Source organism: Camelus dromedarius, chromosome 5 (genome assembly GCF_036321535.1).
Source record: "Camelus dromedarius isolate mCamDro1 chromosome 5, mCamDro1.pat, whole genome shotgun sequence".
Classification (NCBI taxonomy): domain Eukaryota; kingdom Metazoa; phylum Chordata; class Mammalia; order Artiodactyla; family Camelidae; genus Camelus; species Camelus dromedarius.
The window spans coordinates 57,727,550-57,747,446 of record NC_087440.1 but is presented as its reverse complement, the minus strand read 5'-3'; positions in this window follow the sequence as shown (position 1 = coordinate 57,747,446).

The window sequence follows — 19,897 nt, the reverse complement described above, 5'->3', positions numbered from 1 at the left end:
AAAATTAAATCTAGTAACTCTAATTCTCCAAGAGTTTCTTTTTTTTTGAGCATGCTATATATTCCTTATAGATCAAATCTACAGTCACACTGCTCTACTATCTTTAATCAACATCTGAGGGGGGAGGGTATAGCTCAAGTGGTAGAGCACATGCTTAGCATGCACGAGGTCCCGGGTTCAATCCTCAGTACCTCCACTGAAAAACCAAATAAACCTAATACCTCCGCCCTGCAAAAAAAAAAAAAAAAAAAAAAAAAAGTTTCCCATCACAGAATGTACGCACAGCACTAATAAAACAATGTAACAGCATTTTTGTATAGCACAGGGAAATATATACAAGATCTTATGGTAGCTCACAGAGAAAAAAATGTGACAATAAATATATATAGTTCATGTGTAACTGAAAAATTGTGCTCTACACTGGAATTTGACACAACATTGTAAAATGATTATAAATCAATAAAAAACGTTAAAAAAAATCTGAGTAGAAAAGAATGATTGTTTCTAGAAGCAGTAGCAGTATAGGAGAGGGCAGGAAATCAGACACTTTGAATGACTTTCAAGATAAAGGTTCTGGTTCAGAGCAGATCACACTATAAAAGATCACTGTACACCAGAAATTGACACAACATTGTAAACTGACTATACTTCAATAAAAATCAATCAATCTCCTCATTTTAATGTGGAGCTGATACATGAATAACAAGTTCTTCAAGCAAATGAGTTCTTTGGTTGTTTTTCACCGTACAAAACCCACAGGCAAATCCAGCCTTGCGAAATAGTGGAATTTCAAGGGTGTTGTTCAATGTTCCCAGGCCCCCAAATATTAATCTCATCACCATTCATTTCACTATTAGTTTAGCCTAGAGTTCCCAAGACATATCAACAAACACAATTGCCTGTCCTTAGTTTTTAAGCTGTTTTATGTGACAAAACTCTTCAAGACTATGATTTAAAATTTCCCCTAAATTTTGCCAGAGGTACACCAACCAGACTCACCTACCAGAGATACATCAAATTTCACTTAACTTTTTTTTTGAGGGGTAGGTCATTCCCCCGCTGCCATAAGCTAAGGCCTTAATTATCATTTAGAAACTTAGCAAGGAACTGACAGCCAGCTGAGAACAAAAATAGAACAGAAGGCAAGCCCTAAGCTTATGGCATCAAATAAGAGGAAAGTGTCTCCTGGATCAACAACATCTCTACAATATTACAGACCACCTCCCAAGGTGGAAGAACCCCCGTCCTGAAAGCTCTGAAAATTGTAGTTTGGGCATGGGGGAGGTGAAGGTAGCAGGAGTTGTCTTACAAAAGAGCTGACACTACAGTAGAGATCAACTCCCTGAGAATCCTTTAGAACAAAATTCTACCGTCTCGTTACAATTTCTTAAATTATACATTCTCAGACAATGAATATCCAAGATGTGGCCAGAGCTATTTAGAAACACTTCAGAGCATGTGAGCATAATTTCATATTGTATTATAAGGGATTCCTATGAAATTACACGATGCATCTCTCTGAACCTCAAGCCAGTCCTTCCTAAAACAGAAGTGCTCTGAAATGTACCAGCAAACTCTGATTATTTTGGCTTTCTTATAACAAAGCCTTCAGAAATTAAGAATATTCTTTAAGACCACATTAATCGGCCAAAACAGACAGTGCTCAATTTAAACAAGAGGAGTTTTGTCATTAAATGGCTAACTTGGCCAAGCACAACATTCTTTTCATCACTTTCTTTTTTACCCAGTGTTTTCCTGTCTTAAAGATATTATATCTCCTAAACTATTTCTCCAATTTTTCTTTTCAGTGAATCCACTTAAGTCGCAAAAGCTCCTTCTTAAAAACAAACCTTTTCATTAGCCAACAGGCAACTGGAAATCTGGTCAAATTTTAGACTTCAGCTCTATTTTAAGCCAGAAACTATTGTTATTCCTGCCTTCAGCTAAGATCAAGATGCAGGGTTCACTTGGGAAATCCAGAAGCCTTTCTTAAGGAATTTAGTTCAGCCTTTCTGGCAAAAGACTTAGAATACATGGTATAAGGATCTGACCACCCAAGATGGACCACCTAACACAAGTGTAAGAGAAGGGCAAAGGTGTGTTGTCCATTCATCCAGGAATAGTCTAATGAACTCAGACTCCCCCACAGAGATCATTATCCTGCTAGACAAACATGGTCCAGTACATTAGCAGACATCGCCCAGTTTTGCTGACTCTAGTCCTAGGTGCTAGTAAGAAACCTCCAGATGCCCGAGGATGCTCCCCATCCAGGTAATTCCAGGAGCTCCCCGAGGGTGACTCACACGCTGCAAGGCTAGGTGCTGCTGCTCCAGGGGGCACAGCAGGCCTCTGCTGGTGGCCTCCTGGCCCATCTGATCAGGCCGATTGTTGTCCCAGGTCCTGCAGCCCTCCTGTCAAGGAGAAGAGGCTGCCTTCTTTTGTGTTAGGCTCTGTGAGATGGATCCCTAAACTGCAAATCATTGAGTCCAATGTGTCAATGACTGTCAGGGCATGGTTTTCACTTACAGCTGTCTCTCCTCAGAGCCCCGAAATGCTCCAGGAGCTAGGCTGCAATTCAAGACTCCTAACAGCTCCAGGGCAGGACTCAGTCTTCCTCCTTCTCTCTGATGAGTAAGCTCTAATAGAAAATCCTACCCACCCCAAGGGCTGTTTTTCACAAGATCTCCTTAGCTCCCTGCAAACAGATGGTCATCAGGTTACATCACCCGTTGTGGGTGCAGCTAAGTCCTCGTGGGTGAGCTACTCAAAGCCCACCTCGTCAAGGCTGGAAACTGTCCCTTGGAAGTGATCAGACACTATCTTCAAAATAAAATCTTCTTGATCAGAGCAACTAACATGGCCCACATTATAAAGAACAAAGAGAGTTTGTTTCAGGAGACAGAAGACCACCCAAGGCAGGCAAATGAGGAAAGGCAAGAAGAGGAAAGGGAACATGTAAGTAGGAAGCATAAAGCCGTGGGTTGGTGCTAGCACACGGCTTCCCGGTGACGTGGCTGACAAGGGTCAAAGCAGCTTCTCATTCCCGTGATGATAAGGTGGTCATTCCCAGTTGGAACAGGCCCGGGCTCCACTTGAAAGCACTTTACATGAAGGTGCATACATGGAATGTGACCTGCTTGTGACTGTAGTCCAGGAAAGCCAGGAGAGGAGTAGTGACAGGGTAAGGAAAATTCATTATGCTGCTTACCTGCCTCAGACTCAAAGCCCCCGTCTGTTTGATTTTGCTGATCCTAACAGGCTGTTGTGGAGCGTTGAGGATGGCTGTAGGCTGCAAGCATTTGGACATTTCTGTGGTAAAGTTTAATTACTCCTTGGTAATAACTTCTCCCTGTTTCTATGAAGAACAGATGATCAACAGTACAGCCCAGGGTCCTCTGTACTATGCAGGAGAAAGATGCAGCTCTTTCCAAATATAGTTTACGAATGTCATGTCCACATCTGATGTAGTCACTGTAAAGCTGTAATATCGATAATAACAATCTTTCCATTACAGATATTGAAATAAATGCTTTCCATGTGAAGCCAGAGTAATTATTATCAATATTTGGGTGAGCCAGAATACCGGTGACAGCTCCAACAGCTGCATTCAGCTTTGGCTCAGTAACAAAACACAGAAAGCTCCCAAGTGAGAAACAAGGCAGAGTTTGATGAATTTCACTCAGCTCTTCAGTTACAGATTATTAAAAGATGAATTATAAAATTGGCTCAATAATGGCCATGCACATTCTTTCTGGCCAGCATCATCCCCAAGGCTCTGATTGTCACAGAAGAATCTTTAAATCAGAGGACAATTCAGGTCTAACTCAAACAGACAGTGTTTATAAAGCTGCCATGCACCATTAGTGCGTGCGCTTCCCTGAGCAAGAGTCCAATTACTCACCACAGACAGCCACACGTGGCTGCTAATGGGACAAAGACAACACGGGATGACATAAGGGTCTGAACACTGCCTTTTTCTCGTCCATGGCTAGGAATGTAGGAGACGGAGACAAGTAGACAATGTTTTCAGAAGATATTCAGAAGCCCTGGACCGAGGGCGGAGTTCTACATGCTTTTGTAACAAGACAAAGGTTTTGGCAGTATGCTCTTGTGAATCCTAGGGGGAATTCAGTAAAATATGCTGCATCTATTAGGATGTTGAGTATTTCCACTACAACAAGATGGGTATTCATTCCCTTTCAGATTCCCTGTTTTAGTCAGCATTCTCCAAAGAAACAGAATGAATAAAATAGAACAGAACTGATCAGTACAGAACAGAGCAGAGCTATAGCTACCGATATAGATACAGATACAGAGATGGATAGAGAGATAGATGATGGATAGAGAGAGTATACACACACACACACATACAAATTTATACATAGAGAAAGAGATTGATTGAGTTTTAGGAATTGACTCAGGAAATTGTGGGGGCTGGCAAGTCTCAAACCTGTTGGGCAGGACAGAAGGCCAGAAATTCAGCTAAGTGTTAATGTTTCAAGCTTGAGTCTGAGGCCTGCAAAGCAGGCCAGGAGGCAGGAAATTTGGGCAGTCTTTTCTATGTTGCAATCTTAAAGCAAAATTGACTGATTAGATGAGACCTACCCACATTATGGAGAGAATTCTGTTTTACCCAAAGTCAACTGATTGAAAACTTTCCTCATATCTAAAAATACCCTCACAGCAGCAAGCGGAACCACAGCCTAGCCAAGGTGACACATAAAATTAACCATCATGTTACTTTTTACCAAAATACAATAAGGGAAGATAGAATATTTATATTTTAAGGGTTTTCAGCATTCCACTTAACTGGCTGAGGAAGGCTGACACCTCCTACCTCACACACACACACACACACACAACATCCTCCAGGACATGAGGACAGCTGGTGTCCTTTAGAATGGACCCTGGAAAGATGTATGTGCATAGACTTGAGTGAGCAGGCTGATGTCTGCCTCCCTTTATCCCTCCTTTCCAGACTAACCTTCCTCTAGGGGAGAAGGAGCTTTGACTCACATCCCTATTCACCCATCATCTGATCCTTTTATTGGTTTCCAGGCTATCTTGGGCCTCGCCTTGTGTTGCTCCTGGGAACCCCCTGAGGGCTCAGAACATAGTTCTGCCTTGACAGGAGGCTACCTCCACCAGGCTGGCCTGGGCAGAGTGCACCAGGAGAAAAATACGTCAGCTCTCCTTTCCTTAGTTCCTCATCTGACACACTAGGTGGTGTGGATGCCACAGACTGCTGGGAGTACAGGGTTTGGGAACGGATACTGCAACACAAGAATAAAAGTAATACCAAACATGAAGCACCACTGTTCTATGTCTAAAGAAATTTACCAAGATAAACCTTTCTTAGGGACTCCCCTTAGGATAAAGCCTTTCTTAGGGACTCCCCTTAGGATAGAGCCCAATTCCAGATCTCAGTCTCCTGTATTAAAGTCCATTTTTCCCTTACCCCTTGGAGGGAGAGCTACCTCTTTAATCCTTCCCCAGATCAATTTCTGTTCTCTCTCTAGAACCAATCTGATACCCTTCCAAGGAAATCTGTCCCCAGCAATACCTTTCCAATCCTAGGGTTCTTCATCAAGAATGTGCTTTGGTCACTAACCCAGGTTGGGATTTGATATTTCACATACAGTCACCCGTAGAGCTCTCTCTACACAGTGTGATCTGAAGGTAATGTACCTCCAATTCTTTCTTTTTTCTTCTAAGGTGTATGGATAACTTCTGGATAAAACATGCATACATTATGCAGACATACATAGCCCAAGAACAAAAATACTTCTCTGAAGCAAGGCAGCCCAAATCTATATGGGAAAAAAAAAAAGCATTTTCTCCAAACAAACAAAAAATGTGCCAGGCTTTTCCCTGCCCACCACAAAAACAGTATTTTGTGTCCTTGTCTACAGTGATTTTAGTTCCCCTTTTCATCATTTCCTGAGTCCCAAGGACTCCTTGGAGCCTGACTAGGCCTAGGAATTGGAACATGTCAGAAAGCCTCTCCTAACAGCAGAATTCCTTTACCCTGAGTCATACCCTAAGACAGTCCTTGCCAACTTTGATCGTGGCACATAATAAACTCATGATATGATAAGCTCACACGATATCACAGGATACATGGACTGGGCAGTTGATGGCAGAAGGCTGCCCCAGGCCCCATCTGGCTTCCCAGAGGGGAGAGGAGAAAGGATTTTGGCACAGACCTAATCTATACATAGTTCCCCAAGGAGCCCCAGAACACCTGCTGGGACGCTGTACCCATGCTGAACTCATCTCCCTTGAGCCAGATCAAATTTTTAGGCAGGATTTCCTATCCCAATACCGTTGGCAAGTGGCAAAAGAATAACATAAAGAGATTCCCCCATTGTCAGCAGTAAAGGCCCAAGGGCTGGGCTGAGAAGCCCGCTGTGGTTTATTGGACACATTTGTAATAACTGGCCCTCAAAACTCCAAGGAATTTCTCTTTGATCTCAGTTGTGACTATTCCCAAGTGGAGAAGCTGTGATCTGAAAAAGCTAGCTGGAGAGGTTGTCTATTTATAGAGAAAAAAAACAAAGTTCTTACAACTTAGAAAAATCTCCCTTTTTTCACCTAAAAAGGTGAAGAACAACACAGACAGAACTGTAATTGCAATCTCCTCAAAAAATCCTTGGGAGTATCTGTACCCAAATCCTGGTGTGTTGACAGTCACTGAATAATAAGGACAGTATCTTTCTCATTTCCGTTACATCCCAGTTCTGAGCAGAATGTTTGGCACAAAGTAAATGCTCAATAAATATTTATTGAAACAATGTGCTCCACAAATTGCAGGAGAGGGTAACTTTTAGTATATTCACCCAGAACATAGGGAATTGAAACTCCTTCCACTTGTAAATTACAGTTTAAGGCGATTATCTAGCAGGAGGCAGCTTTCTTGAAAGAAGATTTCAGAAAGAAATCCATCTGTCAACTAATGATATAGATATTAAAAAATGAGAAGTCTCTAACAAAATTGCTAAGTCGAACCTCCTGCCTGTGCAGAGAAGCAGCTGAAATGCCATTATCTGCTTACACTGCAGGACAAGAGTCCTTCAGCTCCTTCTGTTCTCCACCTTCAGAACCTGCTGAGAAGGCAGATACCCACACCATGAAGCAAGCAGACCTTCATGCTGTTTAGACTATATGATACCCTGCTGGTCAAATTCTTCCCTGAGCATTCAAAATATTTCTAGACACACGATTTTCTTTATGCAAGTCAATAGTGAAGGCACTGCAAATGGCTGAGTTAGAATAAACACAGGGCCTACTGAAAATTTATGCAAATAACCATTCTTTTTTGTTGCTGTTCTTAATTTGACAAGAACTGAGAGGAAGTTTACATCTTTAACATCCAGGACAAAAGAAGCTACACTACATACGTAGTATATGCAAGTTAATAATTAATAAGACTATAGGAAACCACATTAATCCTACTTATAAGAACTAAATTTTGAAATACTCGTATGGTGGTTGTTTGCACATAAAAGGGTTTAGGATTTTTAAAAAGAAGTCATATATTTATTAAAGCACACTAACTGGATTTCTCATCAATGCTTTGTTGTATTCTGTTTCCTTTAATGATGCATTAAGAAGTGCTAACTGATAGATACTGTATATAAAAATAGATTAAAAAACAAATTTATACTGTATAGCACAGGGAACTATATTCAGTATCTTGTAATAACCTTTAATGAACAAGAATATGAAAATGAATATATGTATGTATATGCATGACTGGGACACTGTGCTGTACACCAGAAATTAACACATTGTAACTCACTGTACTTCAAAACAGAAAAGTGCTAACTGAATTGTTACTCTACAGTATTTCACTTTTATAGTAGTTTAATTTAGTAGTTTAGATTAGTGAAATTTTATTCTATGAAAATACTGAGGTAAATAAGCTTATGAACACAAATATTATGGCTTAACCAAATATACGGAATTTTAAAAAAAAAGAATGCTTCCCCCATCAAAACATGTAACCCTTTTACAAACACCTATTCTTGTCCTTTTTCCTTGAATGTGACCACTTCATCATGGAAATAGTGGACTGCGTAATACATGGAGAGAAGGCAAAATAAAGAAAATGTTTTTTCTCATTATCTATATTCTGATATTTGTTAGTTTATTAGCTGCTCACCTTGTGGAATTTAGATCCTAAATCACAAAATCACAGAAATGAAACGGAACGCCAGACCAGGCTTCTGTCAGCAGAGACAAATGGGTTTCTTCTGCGGTCTTAGAGTCCCTATAAGGTATCTTCTATACTGTTATGGAACATTTATTTTACACATACTTAATAAACACCTTCTCTGTGCAAACTCTTGCCTCCACTATGCTTCTAAAAGTGTTTCCCTTACTTGATGACCTAAGTTGGAGGACACCTGATCAGCCTCCTCTGGAGTTACTCATTTCTAAATTTACACTTTCAAGAAGCATTTATTGTGCCACTTGCCACATACAAAGCACTGGGCCCAGAATGAAAATAAGGCAGGCCCTAGCCTCACGAATTCACAATTTAGTGAAGGAAACAAATGTAATAAATCAGGTTGATGCCACTTTATCAGGGATACAACAGAGGTAGGTAGAAAGGAGAGCAAGACACCTCCATCTGGGTGCTAAAGAAATAGAGCATCACATGGAGGAAAACAGCTCATCTTGTTCTCTGAAAAATGAGGAGACACTATCCAAAAGGGAAGGAGAGAGAAAGGTATTCTTGTCAGCAGGAATGGCTATGCATGGTGAGGGGGAAACAGTGGACAAATGATGCATAGGTCATTATCATCAGAAAACAGCGGCATGGAGGAATGGGCAAATGCTGGAAAGCCAAATTAAAAACAAGTCATGACGGATCTTGCATGCCGAGGGTAATTCTGATCGTTTTTGTAAAGGCTAGTAGCTTTTCATCTATTTTTAAGTCAAAGAAAGCTTCAACAAGTTGAAGCTCTCCCTAGAAAACACACATTTCATACACCGCCTTCTCCCCGACCACACGTTCATGTCTTTTTATTTCATGGTCCTTTGTTATTTCATGTCCAGACTCCTGAATTCAAATATCAGGATCCTTATTCAGAAAACTAAATATGAGCTGAAGAGCCCCAAAAGATTGGCTTCATAGCTCAGACTCTGCTTTTTCCTCTGTTCTCCAGTCCTAAATTTCCCACTGCAATCTGCCTCTCTCACATTTCCCTGTCCCCTCCTGCAGCCATGCCATGGAGAAGACTTGAAATTTTGAAAGATCTCTTTCTCTTGGAAGATCTCTTTCTTCCCGTCCTTCTTTGTTTTCAACTTTAATTAGTTACAACCATGACCACCAGTATCTGTGGTCACCCTCATCCAGCACACACTTAGCTATAATTCTTAAGTCATTTAAAGCTCCTCCTCTTTCATGCCATCTACAGTTAGCTTCTACATGTAAAGGTGGGCATGCTAAAATAGCTATAACTTTAACTTTTCTTTTTTGATCTTATTTTTCTATTTTTAATAATTTCTGTTGTCCTAGTCTGGATCTCAATAATCTTTTTAATACAGGGACATAAAATCAAGAGTTGATCAAGGCTGAAGGTAATGAGTAGATTAATTAGGAGTTCCTACAGTCAATGTACTATGCATGCATCTCACGTCACACCATCCTTCCTAACCCCAGGGTTTGGTTGCTAATTTAAATCTAACAGCCCATGACATTTCCTTCTAAACATCTCAAGCCATGATAAAAATACAAAAGAAATAACTGTATCCCCTTGGGAGAACAAATCCTGGGGGCATATGTGCAAGTCAAGAAGCAGACATTCTGCATGGTCCCTACTCCTGCTTGGCCATAGGCTGCTTCAAATACCTCAAAGAAATCTCAAGAAAACATGCTAGCTGGAGCCCTGAAGACGCATAAGGCAAATTCATACCTGGAATAAATACGGGTATCTGTTTAAATAAATCCTGCCTCTCCAAGGTGTAAAGGGTCCAATGTAGTCAACTTGCTACCCAGAGGCTGGTTGGCCTCCTCAAGTGACAGTCCCTGTTTCTGGCAGTTGGGCATATGCTGAGGCAGCAGCTAGATCTGCTGTGCTGAGTGGGAGTCTTCACTACTGAGCCTCCATCTCTACCATCACGACTGCTTTATTCACAGGCAAGCCCCTCCCACTGGAGTGTTTTCCTTCACCACTGCCTTTCAAAGCCACCCATGTGTGCACTGTAATACAGCTGAGGTCCACTTTTCCCTTGTACTCTCTTTCTGAGTCAACCTATCTGTAAACCAAGCTTAGATATTTTTTCCTTCTCTGTCAGCTTGTCAGAAGAGATCTCTCCTATATACCACAGGAGAGGAGCTGGATGGCATCATAGAGAATTCTGAATCTGGGATGATTATTTAGAGTTATTCCAAGTTGAGGTGGAGGCCAGATCTTTCCATCCCTGCATAGATCAGTTTAGCATAAGTGCTGCTCTGGGAAGGAGGTGTGACCTTGGATGATGCGACTCTTTTCAGCCAAGGCAATTCCAAAGAGAGCTGACAACTGGGAACTGTGTGCCAGCAGCACTCCCAGCAGCAGACCTGAAGAGGGATTTAGGAGGCACGATGCAGAGTCCATTACATAAGTTCAAACCAGGCTCTACCAATTTTTAGATCTAATTTTGTGTTAGTCCAGATTCTCCATGTAACAGATGCCAAGAGAGGATTAGACATACAAGAGATTTGTCAGGGGGATGATGCTGGCGTACTGAGTTTACCAGTGTTCCTCCCAAATTCATGTCCTTCCTGGCCTCAGAATGTGCCCTTATTTGGAGACAGGGTTGTTGCAGATGTACTTAGTTAAGATGAAGTCACACTGGAGTAGGATGGCCCCTTAATCCTATGTGACTGGTGTTCTTATAAAAAGAGGGGCAGAGACATGCACAGAGGGGAGAATGCCATGTGAAGACACAGACACACGGAGAGGAGCAGTGGAAGCAGAGACTGGAGGTAGGCAGCTGCAAGCCAAGGAACACCAAGGACTGCTGGAAACTCTAGGAGCTAAGAGAAAGGCATGGAATAGATTCCCCCTAGAGTCTTCAGAAGGAATGTGGGCCTGCTGACAACTTGACTGTAGACTACTAGGCTCCAAAACCATGAGAGAATAAATTTCTGTTGTTTCAAGCTACCCAGCTGTGGTACTACAGCAGTACTTGGCACACTAAGGGCTTGATATAGTTTAAGTTTTTTTTTTTAAGGCAATTATGACAGTGCTTATACCTATCACGTGGTATACACTCATTAAAAGGCAACTGATAGTATTACATAGATGAATCAGTATTTCTTAGCCCAAAGTTTGCTTCCTGAGTACCTGTGTCTCCTGTGCCTGCAGTTTGTTCTCAGCTTCCCATGGGGACCTAGAGGTGTTGCAAGGCTTCACGAGGATAACAAGCCCCACTTTAAGCAAAACCATTAGTAGCTCTAGGTGGTATCATATTTTTTCCTGAACAACAAACAAAAAACAGTTTCTTAATAGTCTTGAACAGGAACAAACAAAGGAGGATAAAACTACACAAGGGGGAAAAAAATCACTTGGCAAGGGCAGCCTAATACCATCTCAGACCTAAATTCCAAATTAATGATACCCCTCCAGGGAGCTCAATAGCCCTCTAATGGAAAAGGGTGTTAACAAGAACAAAATCGTTTTGCTCCTTTGCACACATTTCCACCAGGAGTACAGATGTCAGGCATCATTTTGTACCAGACACTAGTCAGTTGATCCTTGTTTACAAATTCTTCCTGAGAGTTGTTTTGCTTGCAGGCACGGCCATCCCTGGCTCATGAGAGCGCTAAACATTTCATTCTGTGAACTCTTTTCATTGATTTAAGGGTGAGGCTGGCTAGAGAGGCTAATCATGCGGCCCAAAGAACAGAAGCTTTGATTCCTCACAGAAAAAGTTCTGACTTTTTCACCCAGATAACTCCAGATGACTTTCTCCTAGATTGCTGGCTAGAGAATTAGTTGCTACTGAGAAGAGAATAGTCAAACAAAAACTGCCTGTATGTACTTCTTGTGTTCCTGTGTCCAAAATTTGATGAGGGATTAATAGACAAGAAGATCTCATTGATGGAAGGAGAATGCAGGACTCATTTTTCTCCAATAGGTCAGAGCGAATTAAATCAGCACAATTTGGGGTAATTCTGAAATCACAGAGACTTATCATTGAAGTGATTTTCTGTTCCTTATATTTCTTATGGAATTGTTTCGAGAAATGAAAAAATGGATCCTCTCCTATACTTGCACAAGAGGAAAGAGTGACTGTTAAGAAGATTTGTGTCTTTAATAAGGATTTGATTAGGACTGGTGGTCCTTCCAACTGTGGCCCCAGTTAAGTCCAGAATGTGGAATATTTGCATTCATTGACAGAGATGAAAATGAACAATGGGCATGATGAAAAATGAGAGAAGTTCCAACGATGTTTAGGGACCAGGTCTATTTCATCATGACTAATGAGTTGTAATTTCTATCCTCTCTTCTAGGACATTGGAGAAAAAAATAGGCTTTGGCCAGATTTCAAAAAAGACTTTTGACAGAATCCCCAACCCCCCCACCCCCCACCCAGGGGACAGGTACGCTTTATTACCTACAGTCAGTTCCACACTTGATTGTCCCGTGAGAGAATCTTAATTCTTTTGTTTTAAGATCCAAAAGTGAAACTGTATTTCAGTGTGAGAAAGCCTGTCTCTATTTTCTTCTCTTGATTTTCATCATACTTGAAACAAGAGCATTCATCATCCCTACCTTTGCAAAACAACTTTAATTTATAAAAGTCAGGGACTTGTAATCCTGTTATCTGAAAAATTATATACCAGAAATGAGTCTTTATTTTGTTTTTCTTGAACAGCACAGTTTTTGCAATTAACTCCATCCTTCCTTAGAGGCATGTAAGTTAACACAGCTCAAAGCAAATGCTCCGCGACCATGTCTCCTCAAGATATTGGGCCAGACCTATTTATATAATTTTAAATGCTTTCAAGTATTTTCTGAAATGGCAAATTTCAGTGATAAACTTCTACCTTAGAACTAGCACAATAATTTTTATGGATACAAATATGTGAGTAGAGTTTAAATGGACCCTCAGTAAAAAATTCTCAAGACCCATGTCTTTGGCCAAAGATACAAATGACAGACACCCTTTCAATTCTGGCAATAAACTTCTGGTCTCCCAGTGTCTGTGAATGGGACAGTCACATTATTTTGAAAGTCAGGCTTTGAAAAAACAATGCATAGAACTGTTGATAGTCTACCTTTGTTTCATGAGAAGTGTCATGAAAAAAAACAAAACATTCTGCTCGAAAAGCTTAGTTATGAGTAACCTAGCTGGTAGACTCCAGACTGGACAGGATAGCAAGTTTCAACCTCTTTTCCTTTTTATACCAGGTAGAACTCAGCTATTTTTTTTTTTAGAGAATCCAGAAAAAATTGTTGTAATATGCGTGGTCAAGAAAATTCCTCATAGTTTTCTTACAGTTATGTCCTCTAGGACCCAGCAAGTTATAAATGCTATGTGTGGCACAAAAATACAACGTGAAAAGAGAATATTATCTCAGCTCCTTTGTTCTCATGTCACTTTCTACACACCTCTGTTATGCACACATAGTGTGATATTTATCTACATTATGTTCCCATTAAACTCAGCTCTGGGAGAACAGAGAGCAAGATTCGGTCTTCTTTGTTTTCCTAGGACCCAGCTCTTAGAAGGTATTTAAATATTCATAACACAAATCAGTTAATTCACCTCCTTTGTTAGTTAGTTGCCAAACAGGACTAAAATTGAAAAGCATACATAAGTTGAAGACACTTTTTCTTGTCTAGTAACAAGGTGGATAAAAACAATCTCAGGAAAATATCTAGACCAGCCCTTCACAGCCAGGATTCCTCAAGAGAATTAAGCTCTACAGGAAATGATTTGAGTAACTAACCACTTTCTTCCAAGGATGATACCTTCTAGATGCACAGAAGAGAAGTTAATTCATTACATACTATAGGTGTCTTAGGACATTAGGGCTTAATTCTGTCAAACCGTGGTTGAGAAGGGCTGGTATTGACTATTATTGTACACATTTAAATTACGAATTTCAAAAAGACTTAAATCGGTTTTCAGTCTAACCTGAGGAAGAATAAAGTCATATATTGATTAGGACACTCTGTTAATGAGCTGGCAAAATGCTTAATGATTAGTCTAGTTTCCAAAGCCCAGAACCCTAGAAAGCAGAGCCTTCTAACTCATTTAAGGTGCTAACACTTTATTTGGGAGATGTAAGCCCAGGACAGTAAAGGAAAGAAGAATGAGTGTCGAAGAACAATGCACTGCAACATGATGTAGTTTGCTACCTCCCCTCCCCCCACCACCATGACCCAGGAAGAGACCCAGCAGGTCTCTCGGCAGGCATGTTCACACGGTACGTGGGACTTCTCCAGAGGGGCTGTGAGGAGGAACTGTACCCCCAGAGCAGTCCATGGAAGAGGGAATGGAGGCAGAATTTATCTGCCCGGCCCCCTTTCATCTCCCATTTCCCCTTGATCAAGGCTCACCCCAGGGGGAGCTGACACTCACTCACTTCTTGGTTGCATAATCCAGCACTTCAGGAATCCCTTAAGATTCCAGATCTCACATCTGCAGCATCTCACTCAAGCTCAAAAATGAAGGAGCGACCAGGTGAAGGTGGGGTACCAATCAAGAGAGAAGGAAAGCAGCAGGCATGGAAACCTAAGAAGCCACACAAGGCTCCCGCCCTAGCGCAGCCTGACTAAACTTTACTCAGGGTGAAGAGCTTAGAATCCACTTTCTGCCTGGAGACCAAGGGCTGCTAAGGTATATATGAAGGGGGATTCCATTATAATAAGAAAGGATTTTTCTAAGACTCTCTGCCTTGGGTTTGTACATTCTAGGGAAATGGCTGTAGTCCAAGACACACACTCTCCTTTTACTTTATCTTGGAGAGGCCTGGGCACTAGTCCAAGCTACTATTTTACTATGTCTCCCAAAAGCTAAATTGCTGTTTCTGGATATAGGTTGAGGAGAGCATTTCAGTGACCTGTTTAACTTGGTTTGTTTTAAACAAATCTTATCCAGCTCACAATTTACAAAACTATTCAGGCAATTTGTATTAAGACATGGTGTCATCATTCTTTCACCTACACTTAGTTGCTTGGCTAATTTGCCTATTACTGTTAATTAAGTATTTCAACTTGCCCTAACTCCAGACAAACTACGCCAGGTAAGAGTTAGTATGATCTATCTCTTAAAATGGGTAGGTGACCACAACTCTTAAATCATTCTCTAAATCTTTTCTCCTACAATAAAATTAACACCTAAGAACTAGAAGCCACTCGGATGTCTAGAAGCATCAACTTTTCTAACAGCAGAAACTGTGTTCACCAACTCTTTCCAGGGTTGAGTCCACTCTGGCGATCATACAGACCATTCATTAGCTACCTTGTGGAACAAATCCACTGCAAATTCTGCCACTCATGTGAAAGGATAAATACTGAGACCCATCCACCCAGGTCAAATCTTCCACCAAGGTCCAATCATACATGAGAGATTTTCTGACATAAGGATCACCAGAATTTTGCCAAGGGTTGCCAGTGTTTGGTATTTACCAGCCAGTCTCCTTAATCTCTGCTTATAATACTAACAATCCCCAGAGCAATTACCCACCTTGGAAAATTTAGATTAAGAAAATACTTAAGTGTATCAAATCCATTAGGCAAGAAAAGTCTAAGAACATTAAGCGTTTCCTATTTAAAGCTAAACAAACCGGAGTAGTGCATTGAACTAAAGCCTCGAGGAAGAGAAAGTCTGCTGGATCCGTTGTGTGAAGGAGTAACTCCATTCCTGAGTTCTCGCTCAGTGAAGCTATTTTTTTTTTTTTTTTTGGCATTAGGCTCGCTTTTGATCCATTAGCCTTCATCCATTTGAAGGGCTCATGACATCATCTGTGCATGCTCACAGTTCTGAAGGTTTCTTTCTGTAGAACACTCAGCCATGTCGAGTCATTTATCAAAAGCAGCTGGCCTCCATCTACACCCTGATTTAGTCTGAGTTGTGCCTACAAACTCTGCAATCACTAAAGAGACTGACGCCCTAAACTTCCGCTGAAATCTCTGCTGGGGTGAGCGATGGACAGCCGAAGCCTTCCCCCTTGACCCGTGTTTCTCCCCCAGTAGCCCCACCTTCTGCAACAGTAAGTATTTCTATTTGGTTCAAGTGTTCCTAAAACTTTGTGTCAATCTTAATAGGACAAAGAGTATTGTGATGAGATAAACAAAATACGACCTCCAGTGCCAATCCTAGCTGGAAGGCCAACTGCAACACAACAGACGTAGTTTCACAGACGACGGCAGAACTTGCAGGACTGAAGTCAGCTGATACAAACGAGGTCAGTCATACTGGTTGTCAAAATATTGAAATACTTGTGTATTTCTTGGTAAGTAGCTGCCGCCCCACGCTTCCCACTGTACTCCCATGTCCCCAACACCCAGCTTCCCTGGACTCTCTCCCTGGATCTTTGATCCAGTAACTAAAGGAGTAAACCTAGTCCAGGACTCTGCTCCAGCATTAAAGCTGGCATCCGCTCTGATCCATCTCGACCCATTTGTACCTGAGCTATACCAGTTGTTCAGTCATTTGAGCAGCACCCCTGAGAACACGTACAATTTAGAAGCAATGGCCATAAAACTGTGGCGCCCTGAAGAATACTGAGAGCAGTTGAAATGGCCACTCTAGGATAGATTTACTCTCCTTCTAAACATCTGTTGTTAATATTTCTTGCCACTTAGCTGAACCCCAGGGACTCTTTCCCCGCTGTCATTGTGGCCCAGTCCTTATTTTCCCGGTGTCTATTGTGATTTCAATTACTTTCTCAAGGCAGTAACGTGTGTTAACCATTCCTTGAATATAATTAAATAAGAACAGAGCCCTTTCCGAATTGATGTATTGACTCAAAAAACTGACAAAAGAAGTCAAAGTTTCTAAGACTTCTGGTAGAAATATTGAATATGGGCAAAAGAGTGCAAAGAGAAACTTAAAAGAGTAAGAACTTGAGCCTGAAAAAAATTAAGTAATATGAAAGAAAATCTGAAAGTTCTCCCTCAAACAAGCTACAGAAAGAAGAAACAGAGAAAGCCAAGATGCACCAGCCTTCCTCGTAATCCTAAAGCAGCAAGTCCTCCAAATTCCAGGAACGTGGATGGTGGAACTCACATGGTCCAACATGTGGAGGGGGTTGTGTTGAGAGGCCCAGCTTCTGAACAGACAAGAAAATCAGAGCCATTGTCACCAAGGCCACTCAACAGCAAGATTTTAATAGAGTACATTTGGAAGTAAAATTAAAGCAGTCTGAAAATCTACAGACTGTTGTACCTCACAGACATAGGAGAGAGGAGTATGAAGAAAAACTGCTGAAAGACATAGGCTCTTGGGGACTGTAGCTCTACAGGAAAGAAATCAAAGAAACAAATACAAACTGTGTCATCGTGAGGGGCCACCAGCTCACGTAAACCACTGAGTACTCGCTCTAACTGCATCCTTAGAGAAAGAGTAGAAGACACCTTCCCAGCTGTGATGATTTGTTCAGCAAACCAACTACACACCTACACAGTAATACATTTGCAAAGCAGTATGCACAGTGGCCAACAGCCTGCTACATAAAGGCTGCTTTTTGCTTTCCACACATTCTAAAATCTAAGTTGAAAAAAAAATAAAATAAAATAAAATCTAAGTTGATGTGCTTTACCACAGTCCCTCAGGAAATGTGATGGGCCTGCATCCTGTATCCTGCACTTCACAGAGTTTCCAAGGCAGCCATGTCATTTAAATATTGCCCTGAGGTTTGTTTTCCCTTTGTCTCTTCTCCCTACTCAAGTAAAGATTGATTCTAGAGGAGCACATTTAAAATCTGTCAAATGCTTCGCTCCTAAATCGTACTGCCAGCAGTAGAATGATTCAGACACGAAGCAAAGCATGATGTGATCATTATAACAATGGCAGCAACTAACAATTATCATTCATTCAGCAAACATTTATGGAATGCCTCCTACATGCCAGGCTCTATTCTAGGCAACGGGGATATAGCAGCGAAGAAGATCTGGCCTTTACACTCTAATGTGGGGGAAACAGTAAAACAGTTGAGTAAATAAATGAAGGTGGCAGGTTAGATTGTAATATATCCTATGAAGTAATTACAGAGAAAGATGTGATAGTGACACCACGTGGGGGAGCGAGACCCTCCCCAGGCTGGGGTAGTCTGAGAAAGCCTTTCTGTGGTGGTGACTGAGCTGAGACCCGGAGCCAGCAATGCAAAGAGACAGGGGTGAAGCATTTCCACAGAGGGAGCAGCAAATCCAGAAGCCCTGAGATGGGAACCAGTTTGGCTTGTTCTAGAACAGGAAAGAGGTCAGTGCAGCTGGCACACAGTGGTGTGAAATGAGGTCAGGGACGCAGGCAGGAGCCAGATGACCTAGGGTCTTGATGGCCGTGGAAGGAACTTGCATTTTCTTCTGTATAAAATGGAAAGAAGTCTTAAAGGATTTACGCAGCAGCTCCACCTGTGGATCAGGAAGGGATCATCAGGAAGCAGGGTTGGAAGAGGAAGTCTCTTTGGGAATGACTGCTACAGGGAGATGGCAATGGAGATGGAGAGAAGTGGACGAATTCAAAATTCTGCAGACAAAATCGACAGAACCTACCGATGAACTGGTTGTAGGAGCAGAATGGAAAATACCTTATTGAGCCCTCACTGCGTGCTGGCCACTGCTAAAAAAAAAAAAAAAAAAAAAAAAGCATTTGCATCCACTAATCCACTATCACATTTAGTTTCCATAACTACAATAACTCCAACCTAAAGATGAGAAAACTTCAGCCCAGAGAGGCAGAATAATTTACCCACATTTGGCAGGCTATTAAGTGGCAGAGCCAGGATCAACCCCAGTTTGTTTCCTGAGACCTCACTCTGAACAAAGATATTAAATGATACAATTCTAGAAATACTAACATACTAGAATATTCTGAAAGTAAAATTAGCATTTTCCTCCAGGCACACTGTTACTCTTTCTTGCCCTTTCCCAGAATTTAATTCCACAAATTTCCAAAGAAAAAGTTATTCTCAGTTATCCCATAATCTCAGTCAGTTACACCACTGAGTATAAGTCATCTTTTAAACTGAGTTCTTAAAACAGCCATCTATTCTCTTAGCAACTAAACTCCACACTTAACCTCAGTTTTCATTCTCCATACCTTCTCCAGATCAGTATTAACAATCTTTACTTTCTTATATCACATGTTCTCCTCAGAAGGACAACACTCAGTGAATGACTTATATGACACAGTCAACTTCAATGCCAGCTGAGTAGAAGTGGCTGGCATTTTCTGGACATCTATTAAGCAGCTGGACTGCTTATGATATGTCCAAAGCCAGTTCAGTGCTGCCTGAATCCTGGGAAGGTCTGTTTTCATCATCTACAACCCAAGTCATGGGTTCCTAGCTCAATCACCAGAACTCTAAAGGAAGGCCCAGATGAGCCCAACCCAGCAAGGAATTTGAAGCCTGGAGGAAGATGAACAAGGGTGAACCTGGCTTCTCCCCATAAAGTCCAGACTGAGATGATTAATCCATACCCCCAGACTGAAAGTAAGCAGGCAAAACCAAGCTGACCTCAGAAAGATCACATCTCAAGAAAACCACTGAATTCTCTATCCTGTCTTTTGCAGTAGTTTATTAAGTGTTCCAATGCCTGAGGACTAGTCCCTTTCCACTGGGCAGGAAACAACATCTTCTTCTTTGTTATATTACTTTTCTCCAGTGGAGATTCATTCACAGTCAGCAATGTATTGTGACATGACAGTTTGTACCATGACATTTGGG